Below are 16,297 nucleotides of genomic sequence, written 5' to 3' on the forward strand. Positions count from 1 at the left end.
ATACACCAATGATGTCAACCTTGTACGTGTGAACACGTCTCTCAATTCGGGTCTTCCAACGGGGCCCCTAATGTCAAGGCCCCAACAATACACGATTGCGTAGCCTATATCTCCCATCTGTGCGCGCGGATCCCCACTTTGATACCAGACTGGCCCGCAGGTATTTTTCCCGACGCTTACCTCTGGTTCCCCTTTATTGTAAAGAGTCTATTAGTACCTTTTATTCCACTGACTGCTATTGTTCATTTCTTCGTTATAACAGCATTAAGCACGCTACAACGAAATACTGTTTGTAAGAGTGGTTATAGAGAATTTAATAGCAATTATTCCATTATGGCTAACATTGCATACTCATAATGCTATCCTTTCAGAAATATTTTATTAAATAGCATTTCTCAATTCGAACTATATTGTGAATTATATTATACGGACTTTAATAAACAGAGTAAGTATTGACATCGTTAAATCTGAATCTACCTTAGACATAGAGTCATCTGGTATATCTAAGATTATTAATGTATAAGGTTATGTATGTCTAAGGTTACGTACAAACCATGAATAAAAGTTTCATACAAACTAAGACCATGTATTTGTATGTATATATTGTACACGCTTTATTGAATAAGAAAAATTTAATCAGTTTTTTATTAAATGAAATATTTGATATCTAAAAAAGTCAATGGAAATATTGTCCAATCCTCAATAATTTAAAGTGTTCAATAATGTATTTTAATGGTAGTTTGAAAGCAAATATGCCGAATAAGACGTATACTTCAGGAGCACCCTTCTTACCTACATCTCTTATTCAAAGTAGGCTAGACTAAAGCGGATTGCAGCATACTGCTACGTAGCTCCGACCATACCTTTTAAATCAAGAAAGCATTGTATTACACAAAAAACGAATGTAATATAACAAATATTTGTGTATCAGCTCATAAGCACAACCTTAAGCTTAATATTACAAAATTTTGTGACTGATTTATTAACTGACTATGTTTTGCTCGCGGCCTCGCACGCGTTAAATTCGGAGTATAATAATAGATGTTATTGTGATATAAACCTTCCTCTTTAATCACTCTATCTATTAAAAAAATCCCATCAAATCAAATCAAATCCGTTGCGTAGCTGCAAAAATTTAAGAATACATAGGGACAGAGAAAGTGACTTTGTTTTATACTATGTAGTGATCAAGCAAGAAACAACCTTTACAATATATTTGTATTTAACACAGCAGTTTGATTTTTTATTTATATTTCCGTTAATTTAACGGTATGTAATATCAATTTCTTATTGGTTCTAACAGCAAGATCGTTTCTACCTTTAGTTGCCTGGAAGAGATTGTTTTGCAGCCGTAAGGTATTGCGCAAACAAATTTATGTTCATATTATTGTCACAGATAATATACCTAAATAGGATACTAAAAAATATTCATTCATTTCTTTGCGTATGTTTGTTACTTAGAATCTCAAAACAGATGTTCAGCGGGGATGTTGAGTAAAACGGTCCCCTGTCAATATGTACACAACAAACAGATAATTTTGAACGCTTTTGGTAAGTTTTCATGCAGGTGCCTTTGATCTATGTTGTAGTTGTTAAATTTACGGAACTTGCTAATTCTTATTATTAGAATTCACTTATATCGCGCGACATGGTGAGGACCATTTTCTTCGCATTATAAAGTACGGTTTGTTCTTTCCCACGTTTAGCTCCATCTTCATACCAAGATTCATCAAAATCGGTTTGACAATAACGAACTTTCATACAAACTTTCATCCCCTCTTTCAACCCTTTCTACCCTTTTTTCGCGATAAAAAGTATGATATGGCCTTTCCCAAGTTCAGTTCTATCTTCATACCAAATTTTGTCAAAATCGATTCAGTGGTTTAGGCGTGAAAACGTAACAGACAGACAGACAGAGCTACTTTCGCATTTATAGTATTAGTAGAGATTAAGATAAATTCATAAAAATCCATCAGCAGATTTCTTAACAACCTTACAAATAGTTTTTCATTTACTAGATTACATATTAAAGAAAGTCTAATACATTAACGGAAGCTGTAGTACTAAATTTTACATCGTATGTGACGACCATAATATATGAAACATTGTATTAATAAAGAAAATTGCAAGTAATTAATAACGTGAGAGCACTACGGAGGTCATATTAATGCATATTTCGCGTGACGTATTACACAAAGGAGCCGCGTACTAATTAATTAGCCTGACGCTGATTTTAGGTTATATAAGAAGGTATTGATTTTAATGCAACCATTTAAAACATTCACAGTGACATGGTGACTATCATGTTGGGAAGGGCATCTCAATTGGCTGGTTTATATTAGAGGAATAAAGCATGCGAATGTTACTAATTTGATACTTTGTCGAGGTAAATTGTGCAATAAACAATCAAACGAATTCCTAACTTGTTTAACAAAAGCGCTTTTGTATTCAGAAATAAAACAAAACTGTATTAAGATTTAGGAAGATCTACATTTAAATTAACATTAAATATGGCCGCTCACTTACTATAAAGGGTTAGAGTTGAAGTTTCAAATTTGAGGCATATTTTTAATTGTCTCATTGAGTTAATTAAAGTACGTACCCAACTGAATACCAGAAAATGTATTAAAAAATTAATCAAATTATTATTGAATAAATAAATGTTTGAGTTTTGATTTTGAATTCTCCGCTTTGGTCTAATAACAAATGCATTATTTGAGTGTATATATATATCATTACTTCGCCTGTATTTTTTACGTTTAACCATTGTCTTTTACGGCTTTCCTTTCACGGTTGCCTGGAAGAGATGTTTTTTACCAATAAAGCCGCCTTTTATAGATTCAACATGTTTATAAATTATTACCTTATTTTGTGGGACATTACAATGTTATAAATAAAATAAATAAATATCTACTTCATTCAGTCTACGAAACTTGAAACTACTATCTACTCATCTAAGATTGGTGTATTCGACAGTAAATTGTCTTATAATTTCGTGGAATTAAAACGCAAATCAGATAATGCTCCTAATTAAGACACTTCGCCTAACTGCTGACGGGATATCATTTGTGACAATACTAAATTGGCTTCTTAAATTCTCCTCATTGTTTCCTTTTACGTGCAAATTGTACTTTAATCTGAAAATTAAATTAGGCGTTTAATTTTCTGTGAATTACGCCCGTAATTTTAGTTAATTGGGTATTATTACGCATTTTTCTGCATGATTTTTATGTGAAACACAGATTTGTAAAATACAGTTCCCAACTAGTTCGATAGTTAGTGGATTATACAAGAATTGTATTGATTTAATGTCAATAAATATATATTTTTATTATTATCTTTTATTAACTGACAAATAACTAAATTAAGGGTTTTTAAACAAACTTCGTTTTTTATTCTATTTTTTTCTAGATAACGACAAAATAAAACCTACAAGTAGTCAAAACATCTAGAAGTATGAATTGAATTGATTAAGAACAAAAAACATACCTACCGAAATTCAATCAAGCGGAAACTCAATTATAATCTAAAAAGAATATCTTCAATATATTATGTGTACATCCCCTGAAAAATTTGGGGATGAATCAAAGTACCAACACAAAACATAGCTTGAGATTTAATTCCGTCTTTAACAAGCACGGTCTAGTCCTTTGTCAAAAGAACGATTAGGGATTACCGTTCTCTATGAAATATTTCGCATTATTTATTAAAACCTTATATAATTATGTTTGTACGTCTATTTAGGAATATGAAAGTATTGAACAATAATCTTGAAAATATATTGAATTATGATATAAAATCTGTACTAATATTCTAAAGCTGAAGAGTTTGTTTGTTTGAACGCGCTAATTTCAGGAATTAATGGTCCGTTTTGAAAAATTATTTCAGTTTTGGATAGCTCATTTATTGAGGAAGGCTTTAGGCTATATATGTACCACGGGCGATGCTAGGCGGATCGCTAGTACCAAATATATTGGTTATGTTTTTTCTCGTTTTTGTATTATTTTGATTAGTTTGATAGAAGGAAACAACATGCTAATAATATTATGTGATTAAATAATTACATACATATTTATACCACTCAAACATTTATTTGTATAAAGCAAAATGGCTGATTTAAACATACTTATTTTTTTTTCTCTTTTCAAGTAATTCGTGTTTAATATAAATTACATATTTCTATATACAAAGATAATTGTTTAAAAAAATATTTATTATTTAATGGTTCAAAATAAAGTCAAAGCCTTCGCATGAGGCGGTGACCAACGCCAATGAACATTTGCAGATAAGACCTCTGGAAGTGCTTTCTTTACCTTACCTTCCTTTGGAGGCTGAAGGATAGGGAAAGCGTTATCGACGGGAATTAAGATGGATTAGCAAAGGAGAGGTAAAGGATACGAGCTTCCGACTCTCGTATAAAACACAGTAGCATTTACATGCCACTATTTCACGGCGATCTTCCGTAGGTGTGTGGTACCTTCCCGTGCGTGGTCCCAATAAGTACGTGAGCGTACCACACACCCACATTCAAATAAAAGCATATAAATTCAATGCTGCAGATAAAAAAATGCTTATCTTACAAACCAATATAGCGAGAAATGAACAAATCTGTCTACTACAGTGATGAGAGCGCTCAAGTTAGCTGACATATAAATGGTAAGATTAGCGCTAACCTCGATTCGTCTAGATGCTAAGTGGAGGGGTCAAAGGGCTCTTGGAATTCTTATCTGTGCGAGCGATAGACCTCACGATTCACAAATCAAGGTACTTATATCTAGAAGTTCATTCAACGTTTATAACTCGTTCATTATCATTTGGATATTGAATTAAATGTTTTACTATTTTATAAATATGGATGGTCGTCCTTTTTAATGTAAGTACTTTATGCTTTTGAAATATTATTTTTCTCTTGTTCAAGTCTCGAAATCAGAGTAAATCGGAAACTAAATAAGAGAAATTTTACGTAAGCCTTCGTCTGAGTTCACTAGTAATGAATAAACACAAAGCGGCTTCAGCAATTTAGAAGATTCTCTCACAAATAGAAAGCTACATTAGTATTCTTATCTCTCTCATACTCAAGCTAGTTTCAATATAAAGGATTTAGCTAAACAATAAATAATACTTCAATTTCATAATAATATTTCACATCATAATATTCGCTTGAATTACACAAGTTTGTCCATTTAATAATGTAAATTCACCACTCCCTGTCATTATGAGTTACATAGATCTATTAATAAGAAACTGTTAAATATGTATCGAAATTGAAACATACAGTCAGGAATAAATTAAAGGAACAGAGTAAGGGCGGGAAAAGATCTAGTTGGTGAATTATTCTGTCAAGGGGTCTGGCCCCCGTTTGTGGAAAACAAAATTAATTATCGCCCACGATTTCTAATCGTTAGTGAAATCAGATTATGTACGTCTACGAGTCATAATTTCATACTAATTTAATAGTCCTCGTTGAGATATGAAGTATTTTGAAGTTACAGTATTAAATTATAATTGTATTTTATTTATTTAAATAGCTACTAGTGATACAATCTTCAAAAGCTATTGATAAAATTAGATTCTTTAATTAAAAGGTATGTAAACAAAAACTCAGAAGGAGGATTTTAAAAAGTTCGACTCAAACCACGATGATTTACTTAATACTTTTCATAGAAAAATGTATACTTTGATCTGAAATTAAAAATGAATACATTAATCTATTTACAGTATAAGAATGGATTCTCAATTAATGTTACAAGAAATTTCCCATGCAATTTTTTATGTTACGCACCATTTTATTGGGACTCGGAGGTACTATACAATATTTATATTATAATACTAGCTGCGCCCCGTGGTTTCACCCGCGTAAGCCCGTATCCCGTAGGAATATCGGGATAATGCCTTGCCTATATGTTATTCCAGTTGTCCAGCTGTCTACGTACCAAATTTCTTTGCAATCGGTTCAGTAGTTTTTGTGTGAAAGAGCAACAAGCACACACACATCCTTACAAACTTTCGCATTTATAATATTAGTAGGATAATAGGATTACATTTATTGAATGTTTTTTGTGAAATCATTCAACTTACTTAAGAATTTATTCACAACTCGTTCCTAATAGTGTCAGTGCATACTTGTAATAATATGGTAGGTAACGGTTTATCAACAAAACCTTTGTTTCTGTCACATCAAACACGACAGATGCATTATTGATTGACACTTAACAGATGTTGTTCTATCGAGTACCAATATTTATTTTGTTATGACAAGAAATTAGCAAAGTAAATAATATATTTGGTGTATAACCCTTTGCTACACGTATAGAAGAATAATACTTTTAAACTAGCTGCACCCGGCAAACGCTGTTCTGCCTTACTCTTATCATTTAGGGGTATGAAAAATAGATGTTGGCCGATTCTCATAAATAACGAATAAGCACAAAAAATTTCATCAAAATCGGTCAAGCCGTTTCGGTGGAGTATGGCAACGAAAACTGTGACACGAGAATTTTATATATACTTTTAAATAACATATTTCCAAGTGTCAAAATATTCGAAAGAATACTTTGAAAATGTTTAATGACCTTAATGCGTTTTATTCGTTTCATAAACGAAATATTAGATTTTCGCTTATATTATTCGAAGTTCCCGCATCCAAGTACGGTGTGGGAATAGCTAAAAGCTATAAGTAGGAATACTTATCTAATTCCAAGTCGACGTAATGAGGTTAAGTGGCGTTCTTGACGATTTTCCGAGACGCGCCTTCGCTAATCATTTTAATAAATAATTAAATTATCTGCTAAGTGTTAATATTCGGAGATATTCACTTCGTTTTGAACGAGATTCATTTGAGATATCACTATTTGCGATATATGGCAAATAGCGTACTTAACGTTTCGGTTTATGTATCTATACTTTTATATAAATTTCAAAGATTGTTATCCGGAATATTATTTCAAACGCTCAAGTTCCATATCAAACCGGAATGCATCTGACTAAAGCACAAAAATATTCTGGCCCTTATATTTCTTAAGATCTAAATTTATTTTAGTATGTTCATTACTTGTCTAGAACCAATAGTTAAAGTTTTGCTTAGTTTAAGACGCATTTTCTCTAAATGTAGTAACGGTTCTTAAATTAGTAATATCTTGTGGAGATGACACATAATTTAGTCCCATAGACAGCCTTATAACAACTGCTTACGATATCACTACATAGTATAAAACAAAGTCGCTTTCTCTGTCCCTATGTATGCTTAAATCTTTAAACTACGCAACGGTTTTTGGTGGGTTTTTTAATAGATAGAGAGATTCAAGAGGAAGGTTTATATGTATAATAACATCTATTAAATTACTCCGAATTAACAATAGAATAAAAATGCTAGTTCTCTTATAAAATAGATAGCCTGTTATTCAGACCGTTCATTATTGGTCCTTTTGGAAACCTTTCTACGTATGTTTACCCTCAACTGAGTAGTTAAGACACATCCACTGTCAATAAAATATTACATCCACTGAAAGTGCTCTTAGCGTCGTCCGAATTTTGGCATATAATTACTTTTTTTACACTTTAACTGTATTCCGTTTTATTTCATTTTTATCGTTTTTCTTTCTTTCTTTCAATTACGATGCTTAATATAATAACCATAATAACAGTTGCTCACTAACCTCTCCAACTTCATCGCAATCCTTACTCATTCTCAATTGTTGTCCCATGAACAAAGTTGTGACGACCACCTTGAGATTTTTAAACTACATTGTGCTTTATTAATGAGATGGGGAAGGTACTGATATATTTAATACAGGTCACTCTGTAACCTAGCAAAGATATCGGTCTTGAACCTTAAATGTTTGATACCTATTTGTACTGCTACAGTGATTTACTTAGCTATAAGGTTAGGTTAAGTGTTTGATTTAATAAACAATTTGATTTCATTTGATTGTTAAAGACAATATTTTATATCGATATACATTATCCGCATTAATTTCTCAACGTTCTCCATCCTTCACCATTGCTTTCACAGGTTGTATGCATAATCCGAAATAATGATGCATCGAGTAATGCTTTCCCGTCCCCACTATTTGTCAAGGAAACACAAAGGAAGTAAGTATTAATCTTCAATTCGACAACCTTCAGAATGGAACCGGCGACCCCTGGCGAGGATTTCATTCATTGCACCCTGTTGTTATCCACCCTTCATTTAGGTTATACTGGCAATGGGATTGGACAACAAATTTCATATTTGGTATTAGTCTGCAGCTTGTTAAATTGATACAAATATTTGAAAATATATAGGAAGCCTTTTAAAATTTACTTGCAGTATGCAATGATATAATATTTATAACTATGAAATATAAAGCTAATTATAATACTTGCATTGGGCCCGTTTGTTGTATAAACTGTGAAATTTCCATTTTAACTAGATAACAACTTTTTAGTGTATAACAAAGTACATAAGAATCAATAATTAATTCAATACCTCAAATACCTACCTACTAACTTTATTATTGCTATATCATAACTTTCAGATTTATTTTGATAACAATCAACAGACTTATATTAGTAAAATATTCATAACATTTTTATGCTAACCGTACGCACTACGGTGTGTCACAATGTATAAGAAACCAGCCCTCGACTCGGCTGCGCTTTTTAAGTGATTTCTTTTATTACGCGGCACGGTCTTGAAAAAACTGGATATGAAATATCCATAGCGAGTGAAAAGTGCATTTTTACGATCCAACTTTATAGTGTAATGAAAGGTGGATGATTAAATTAATGCCTGAATCTACTGACCAAAGATTATGCTAATTAGAGATGCGCTTGACCCGACTCGGTGATCTGATGAGAATTCGTTTTTTAATTCATGAAAATTGGGTTGAAAATATGATATATTTCTACGTTTTACGTATATGTTTTCTGCTCTATACAATTTTTAGTTAACTGTGATGTGCAGCTGAACTTGTTTTATTGTGAATTAACAAAGGGAATTAATTTTGAGTTGTTAATTTCACATTTGAATGGTTATGTATATTACAGATGTCTTCTATGTATAGACAGTTAGTAAATTAGTGCGATAGTAAAACATTTAATCGGTATTTAGACTAAAGCTCTACAGACTATATACAGAAATACAGAGGCATTGGATATTATTTAGGAGGTATGGAAGTGGATTTCGTAAAAATGCAATTCGATAAAAGTTAGGCATCATTACGTATCTCGTCGTACGCACAGCGATCGACCTATGAAATACAACTACTGCAACCTAATATATATTTACAAATATCGCTAGATCATAACGTTAAATCTATAAACATAAACACGATTAAAACGATACAGTTGTTTTGTTGTTATTGTGTCCTTTGTATGTCACGTTGGTTCATGATATCCTTTCTTACTTTTATCCAACTAAATTCATATTTATTTGAACATTCCTTACGTTGTTAGATATGGAGTTTTCTATTTTTTTTATATGTATTGTAGTTTTGCATTGTATATTTTCTTTTCTACATTTTAGTTTAAGCTTTTGCATAATCACATGAGGATCTAAAATTAGTCTCTGACGCATGCGCGGGCGCTACCACAGGCTATATATTGTAGACAATCACAGTACCCACACGTTAGTACTATTAAGTATTCTATGATTGAACGTGATATAGTATGCACAAGGGTCCATACTCCACAAGGTCTACAAAATTGCCTCACCGGTACTAAAATGGGGTATCTGTTTAATGAATATTCTAAGTCGTGTGTGGACGTTTACGGTCGTCGCCAGAGTGGTCCTCCTGCCACTTTATGTGCAATATCGGAAACATTATAGGTTTAATGGCACTGGCTACTTTGAGAATTGCCTGTCATATTTTGATAGGCGATTATATTTTAATTACTGAATTTTCATGCTACTTTGTTGTTCTATTGATATGCCTGTTATCGATTCGTTATGTGATATTAAAAGCAAAGATTTTGATTCGTCGGGTATAGTAACTATAGACTAACAATTTGTTACAAGTATGAAGTATATAATTGAGCTTCTGTGTTTTATTTATCTAGGCTTTTTTATAATTTTCTTACTGAACCCTTTTATCATAATAATCTCATAATACAATTATTGTTTGTCGATATTTTTATCTATGCCTTATTGTCTATTCATGGGTTATATTGTAATAATATTGACTTTTCAAGAACCTCTTTTAAAGAGTATAAAAAAATCTCTTATCATCCAAACATCGTATAACTCAAACAGTACCTTTTACACAAGATATTGAATATGAACGTTAAGATCTATCAATGGCTACCCATTTTCACGTCATCTGATTTATGATGGCAGACTTTTTCGTCTCTCTCTATTAGATTGGATAGGAAAGGGTTAGAGGGAGACGGGTGCATGAAATGAAATATCCACTGTCTGGCAGTTAAAGGGGATACTTTGATAGTCCAGTCATTCTTCATTTTATTACACGGTTCGGATCTAATATTTTGTTTACAGGTTTTAAATTGTTGTCTTCTATTTATGGGATATATTTAAGATTATTTGTTCTTGACATATTTTAAAGATTGTGTCAAGATATATTCATGGAAAAGTGTTAAAATACACATTTAAATAAATCAATCTGTACTAATAATTTAGTCCTGAAAATTTTGTTTGTTTGGGCATATACTTGTATACCTACTAGATTTAATAATAAACCAGAACTACAAATCTTTTATTACTCACAAATTATTCATTATATAAAGAGCACTAGTATTTCATAGTACAATATAAACATTGAATTAAATAGTACCATAATATACGTCACACAACTCAATATAATTGTATAAAAATAGCGCAGAAATAATTATCACAAATGGGGAATTAGCAGCCCTCCGTCGAACTAATCACGTCGTCAATCAATTAGCAATAGTTCTTGCTTGCTTGTCATTGTGCAAAGAATATTTTGCTCTGTGTTTTGATACAGATACTAGCATCGTTTTATATTATCTGTGGTATGTATCTAAGAAGAACTGCATATTCATTTATATATGCAATCGTTACGCAAGGAGGTTACCTACATATGTAATAAAAAAAATATTTTTTGAATGTCATTATAGAAAAATGCAACATTTTGAATAACGAACGACAGATTCCCGTAAATGCTATATATATAAGAAAAAAATAGTTTTATTGCTATTATTCTAAAAAGTTGAAGACACAAAATAGTGGCATATCTGATCGTTATGAGATTTATATTCGATATTGATTCGTGTTATGACCAAGTTATTCGCGCCTTCCTAAGAGGAAAAGTTCCCCACGTCTGCTTCCTAATTTATTTCTCCTTTGATAAATATGTGCAAATAAACATAGGTTACTGACCTCAAAAGTATAAAGTAGGCATTGTTGATTATAATCTTCATGCCCGCAAAAAGATCCCAAAAGTTATGTTGCTTTAATTTCGGAAATATTTATCATGCCTTTATAGTTTCTTATAAAAACAGTAAGAAACAAATAATGTAGGTATAAAAAACAAGTTTGTTTTATTCGTTCGCAGGGACAGAGGTCTCCTATGAGGGTTTAAGATATAATCCCTCCACGCTCGCCAAGTGCAGGTTGGCAGATGTCACATATGATCAAAATTTAATTCTTGGACATGCCGATTCCCTTACGATATTTTCCTTCACCGTTTCAAGCAGCGGTTATGATGACAATGTGCAAATAAAATAAAAATTCAATTAATTTCTTGCACGCTCGTCTGGTTTCAATCTCACAGCTTCTCGATAGAAATCCGAGGCCTGAACACTGAGCCAATACCCTATTGGAGCACAAAATCAACGTTAGTTATAATTACAATTTTTAGATAAATACAAAACAATTTTGTTATGAAGCTCTTATCTAAAAACTTAACTCTTCACATTATCGAAGGAAACAAAGCTGTCTTATATCGATTGTATCGCAAAACAAAGCACTTCTATATTCAAGACGAGAACTATTCATTGACCTATCGAATCAACATCGATTATTTACTCGGAAGCTGTATTGGTTTAAATAAAACGACAATAACAATTTAAGTGAAATCGATTACAATATAACCTACTTCACTACAAGTTACGATGCTCATAAAAGGTTATCATAAATACCCCTATATTGACATGGTCTACCATTCAATTTTGAAAGAGTTATTGACTAATATCATAAGATAACAATTACATATTAAAGATATCTGTGCATTATTTAAATGGTAAAAGTTTTTTTAAAGTGTTACTAATCAAATATTTCTTTATATCATAGCACTCGCTTCCCACATTTAAAATGCATAAATCTATCTGAGTGTTAACAAATATAAACGTCAATACGGTGCATTGTTGTGTGCATAACAACAACACAGCTATGTATAGCGAATAATATAAACGTAAATCACTTATCGGCTTACAATAAAAGACAAAAACATAATTTTTCATTCTTCGTCAGCAATTTAGATATACGTAGCCAGCAAGATCTCGTACACGTATAGCTCTGAAAACTCAGACTTATCTTCGATTGCATACAGCGACCTACATATTACGGAGAGCCGCTAATTAGTGTCGATAGCTCCACTTGTTTAAAATGGATATTGATTCACGCCACTGTTTTCTTTAAAGTAAATTAGATTTTGTAGTTTATTTATTAGCGTATAGATCGAAAAAGAGCAGACTTAGAATATAACATTAGTAAACTAAAAAGGCTTTTTTATTGACTATAATAATAAGCTGGTATGGCTTTAAGTGCAGAAACGAACGCAAACAACTGCCTGCCACGTATTTTTTTTAGAAAAGCGTGAGATTTTGATGTAAACTACTTCTTTTTATACAAATATATAAAATAACGTTGAAGAAATCCATTTAAAAATACAAATTTTTGAATTTTTGACAACCGTGCTTTTTGCCCTTACTTCTCAATTCTTCAGTTCAAGAGCTGCTTTTACTTCGGACTCAAATGCAAGAAACAGAAAGTTATAGTATGCAGCAAGAACATAGTTCTATCCTACTCTTCCCACGATAGACGCTGACACCAGCCCTCACCAAGCCACCACTAAGCCCCTTAAAATATCACCAATTCAATCAGAAAATACTGTATTATAAATCATATTCTCATTTGTTAGTAGAAAGGGCCATCGAAACAGACACTATGCCTCCTGGGGGTATGAGTTCGCTCGTAATAATATCTTTTTAGCGAGATAAAATGAATATTTTTGTTACATTGAATACACACACCTGTGATCATTCCAGTTCACTCGCGCGTGTAACACGCCATCTGTTATGAGTTATATCATTTTCTACATTAATATCCATTTAAATATCGAAAAGGGCATGTGATTGTAAAATGTTTGTACTGAAAGTTTTAATGATAATAATGTAATATGTTTTAAATTTGACCGTGTTTTAATGTCAATGGAAATGAGAATATCAAGGATGGATTAATTTGAATTAATAGAAAGTAACATTTAAAAATTAAAAACTTTTTAGCGTGGTCACGGGAGACACGCTCGCTGTGTTCGAAAAGTGTTCGAAACGTCGGGTTAAAAATCGAACACAAGAAAATACTAGAAAGTAACATGGTTATCATGTTGTTTAATAAAAGGCGTTTTAAAATATACAAATAATAATCATTGGTACTATATATCTAAATTATAGGTAGGCACATAATATATGTGTTCTCGCTGTAGGTTTATATTATCAAACACGCTGGCCAAGAGAGAGTTCGCAGATACCATATCATGTAGTCGAGTCGAAAGTTCAAAAGAAATTGAATTTATTGATATTTGCTTATTATTTACGATGGTGGCAATTAAAACATTGCTTGTTTTCATTTCCACCATCATCGCCAGTCATCAGATTGTTATAATTTTTAAATCTACGTGTTCTTACCAAACACAAATAAATTAGCGGTAAAAAGAAAATGGGTTATAATCCAGATAATTAATTTTAATATTAAACTGGTTTAGTTTACAAATTAACAGAATAGACTCAAATTAAATGGACCCACATTAAAGACAATAGCTAAAAAAAAATCGTTTCACAAAGTCCAATGTTCTGAGGTACCAAACAATGAAATGCAGGCGAATCGAGAAGCTCTTCCTTTTTCCAAAGTTGGTTGAAGACATAAAAAACTCCACTCTTATTATATTAATCAGTCGAAAATATGTCAACCGAATCTCTTTTATATCAACGAACAAAATAGACCCTTGACAACTACACGAGCAGTATAACGCCAATATATTATTCCCATATCTCGCTACACTGTAAATAACAGCTCGAACGTTAAACTTGCCACCCGGGCGTACACTAAAAAGATAAAACCGTGCAAGGATCAAAAATGTAACATCAGCAATAAAGGTACATAGGAGAAAATTCACCTAGAAACGTTGTAGCAGAATATTTAGAGAGCATACGGCTGGATATTAAACAACCTGGATCTAGCCTGCGGTTAGCTAAATTTGTTAGTTGCAAATTGTTTGAACGCTTCAAACATTTTGTCTTACGAATGAACATAATTGAGTCCAGTCTTTCTGCCTTTCCACTTAAACTCTAGCGTGTAGGTGAATTTCTATTCTAAAGCGTTACTACTCGTTTAATAGATGTGTTTCGTGAATTATCTGAAGTCGAGTTTGTATGGGGATAAGTTTTTAATTTACTATTTAAATCCACAACGAGACTTATTCGTGAGCTTTCTTAATAATGTTCGCATACAATCCATACTAACATTGTACTCGTAAATAAATAAAAATCATGCCTATTTTTTGTAGCCTTTGGAGCTGCTTAATAGATACGCGGGTTTTGTATTTATATACATGGCACCTTAGTATGTAGGTATATTTTTGATACAAAACTATCAAATAATTGCTTTGAATTGAGGATGGGATGCTTTTTTTTATTTTAATGGCTTCGATAACAAAAAAACTAGTGTAATGCCGCGCTCATAAACACATGTAACACTGGCGGTACTAAGATGATTTGCCGGCATTATACGCTGTTTTCTTGAAGCCCCAATGTTATAATGGCTGGGGAACACTGCACGCAGTGATTACTTGGACATTTGTACTGTGTACAAATTAGCGAGCAAAATCGTGCTAGTTGTTTCAATGTTACAAACACGGTACAATAAATGCGATTACAATTTTTCTAACAAACAAAACTAATTGGACTATATGCAAAATTTTAGCAAAGGTTACCATTTAATATCATTGGATAAACATACCACAGGTGTACAAACTGTCATTAATGTGTAACCATGCTGCATAGCAACTAAAAACTCGTGTAATTTTGTGAAAAGCTTAAACCGAATGCTGTTTTAGCGAACCGGGTCGAGCGTGAACCGAAAGCCGTACTCAGCACAGCATATTCTTCGTTTTCTTTTTATAAACGCTTCTAATGCTCTGATGTTCAACTATTAGCTGGTTGACTCAATAAAATTTGTTCCAGTTTTCTGATAATATGGGTTACTGGTGAGGGCTTATAATTTACTTAATACAAACTTATATTACAAATTGCGATTTTTTTGTTTGTCTTTCTTTCATTTCAAAATGGAGCGGAAAAAAGGACAGCTGTTGCATCTAAACTTTTTGTCTGGTGTTAATAATGTAAACACATAAAAAAATTAACACCAATTAATAGTTGATAAATAATGGGTGTGATTGGAGTATCTCTAATTTAATTGTTGGTGCCAATTTGCCATAAAGTGCATTTTAATTTGTTTCGAATAATTTTTTGCGCTTATCACAACATGAAAGGAAGTCTGTTCTTATATCTGTTGTTTGCTAATTTCCATCTGCTTTGCTTTACTATGAATTTATATAATTTTATTGTATGCCAAATTTTAGGGTAGCCCGAAAATTGTATAAGTGCAACTATCATACAGACATACATTTATAAGTTGTATAGTATAAGAAAAACCAAATGCGTGCAGTCATTAAGAAGTTCTTATAATTTTTATTTTTTATTTTCAGTGTTTTATAATATTTCGGTCTATAGTATATATAAATATGTTTGTGGCATTTGTGACACAAGGTCTGCATTGCTACAGTAAAAGGGCAGACCCAAGATATTAATATGAATATTTGCCCAACTGCGTATAAGGAAGGGATATTTACACTGAGTGACAGTGATCAGTCTTGAGATTAGCGCCCCTGTTAGCGGATGTTTAAATTGCGACTGTTTAATTAAGCACAGTTTATCTTGTTGATTGTTCCTCCAATTATAAGTTCGCGTGTGTTTGTGACGTTGATTTGTGATGACAGTTTTTTGGATTTCTTAAGCCGGGGATGGAGGGGCGAATTCCCAGATAGCGAGCAGATGGGTC

The sequence above is a fragment of the Zerene cesonia genome, chromosome 19, assembly GCF_012273895.1.
Source record: "Zerene cesonia ecotype Mississippi chromosome 19, Zerene_cesonia_1.1, whole genome shotgun sequence".
Classification (NCBI taxonomy): domain Eukaryota; kingdom Metazoa; phylum Arthropoda; class Insecta; order Lepidoptera; family Pieridae; genus Zerene; species Zerene cesonia.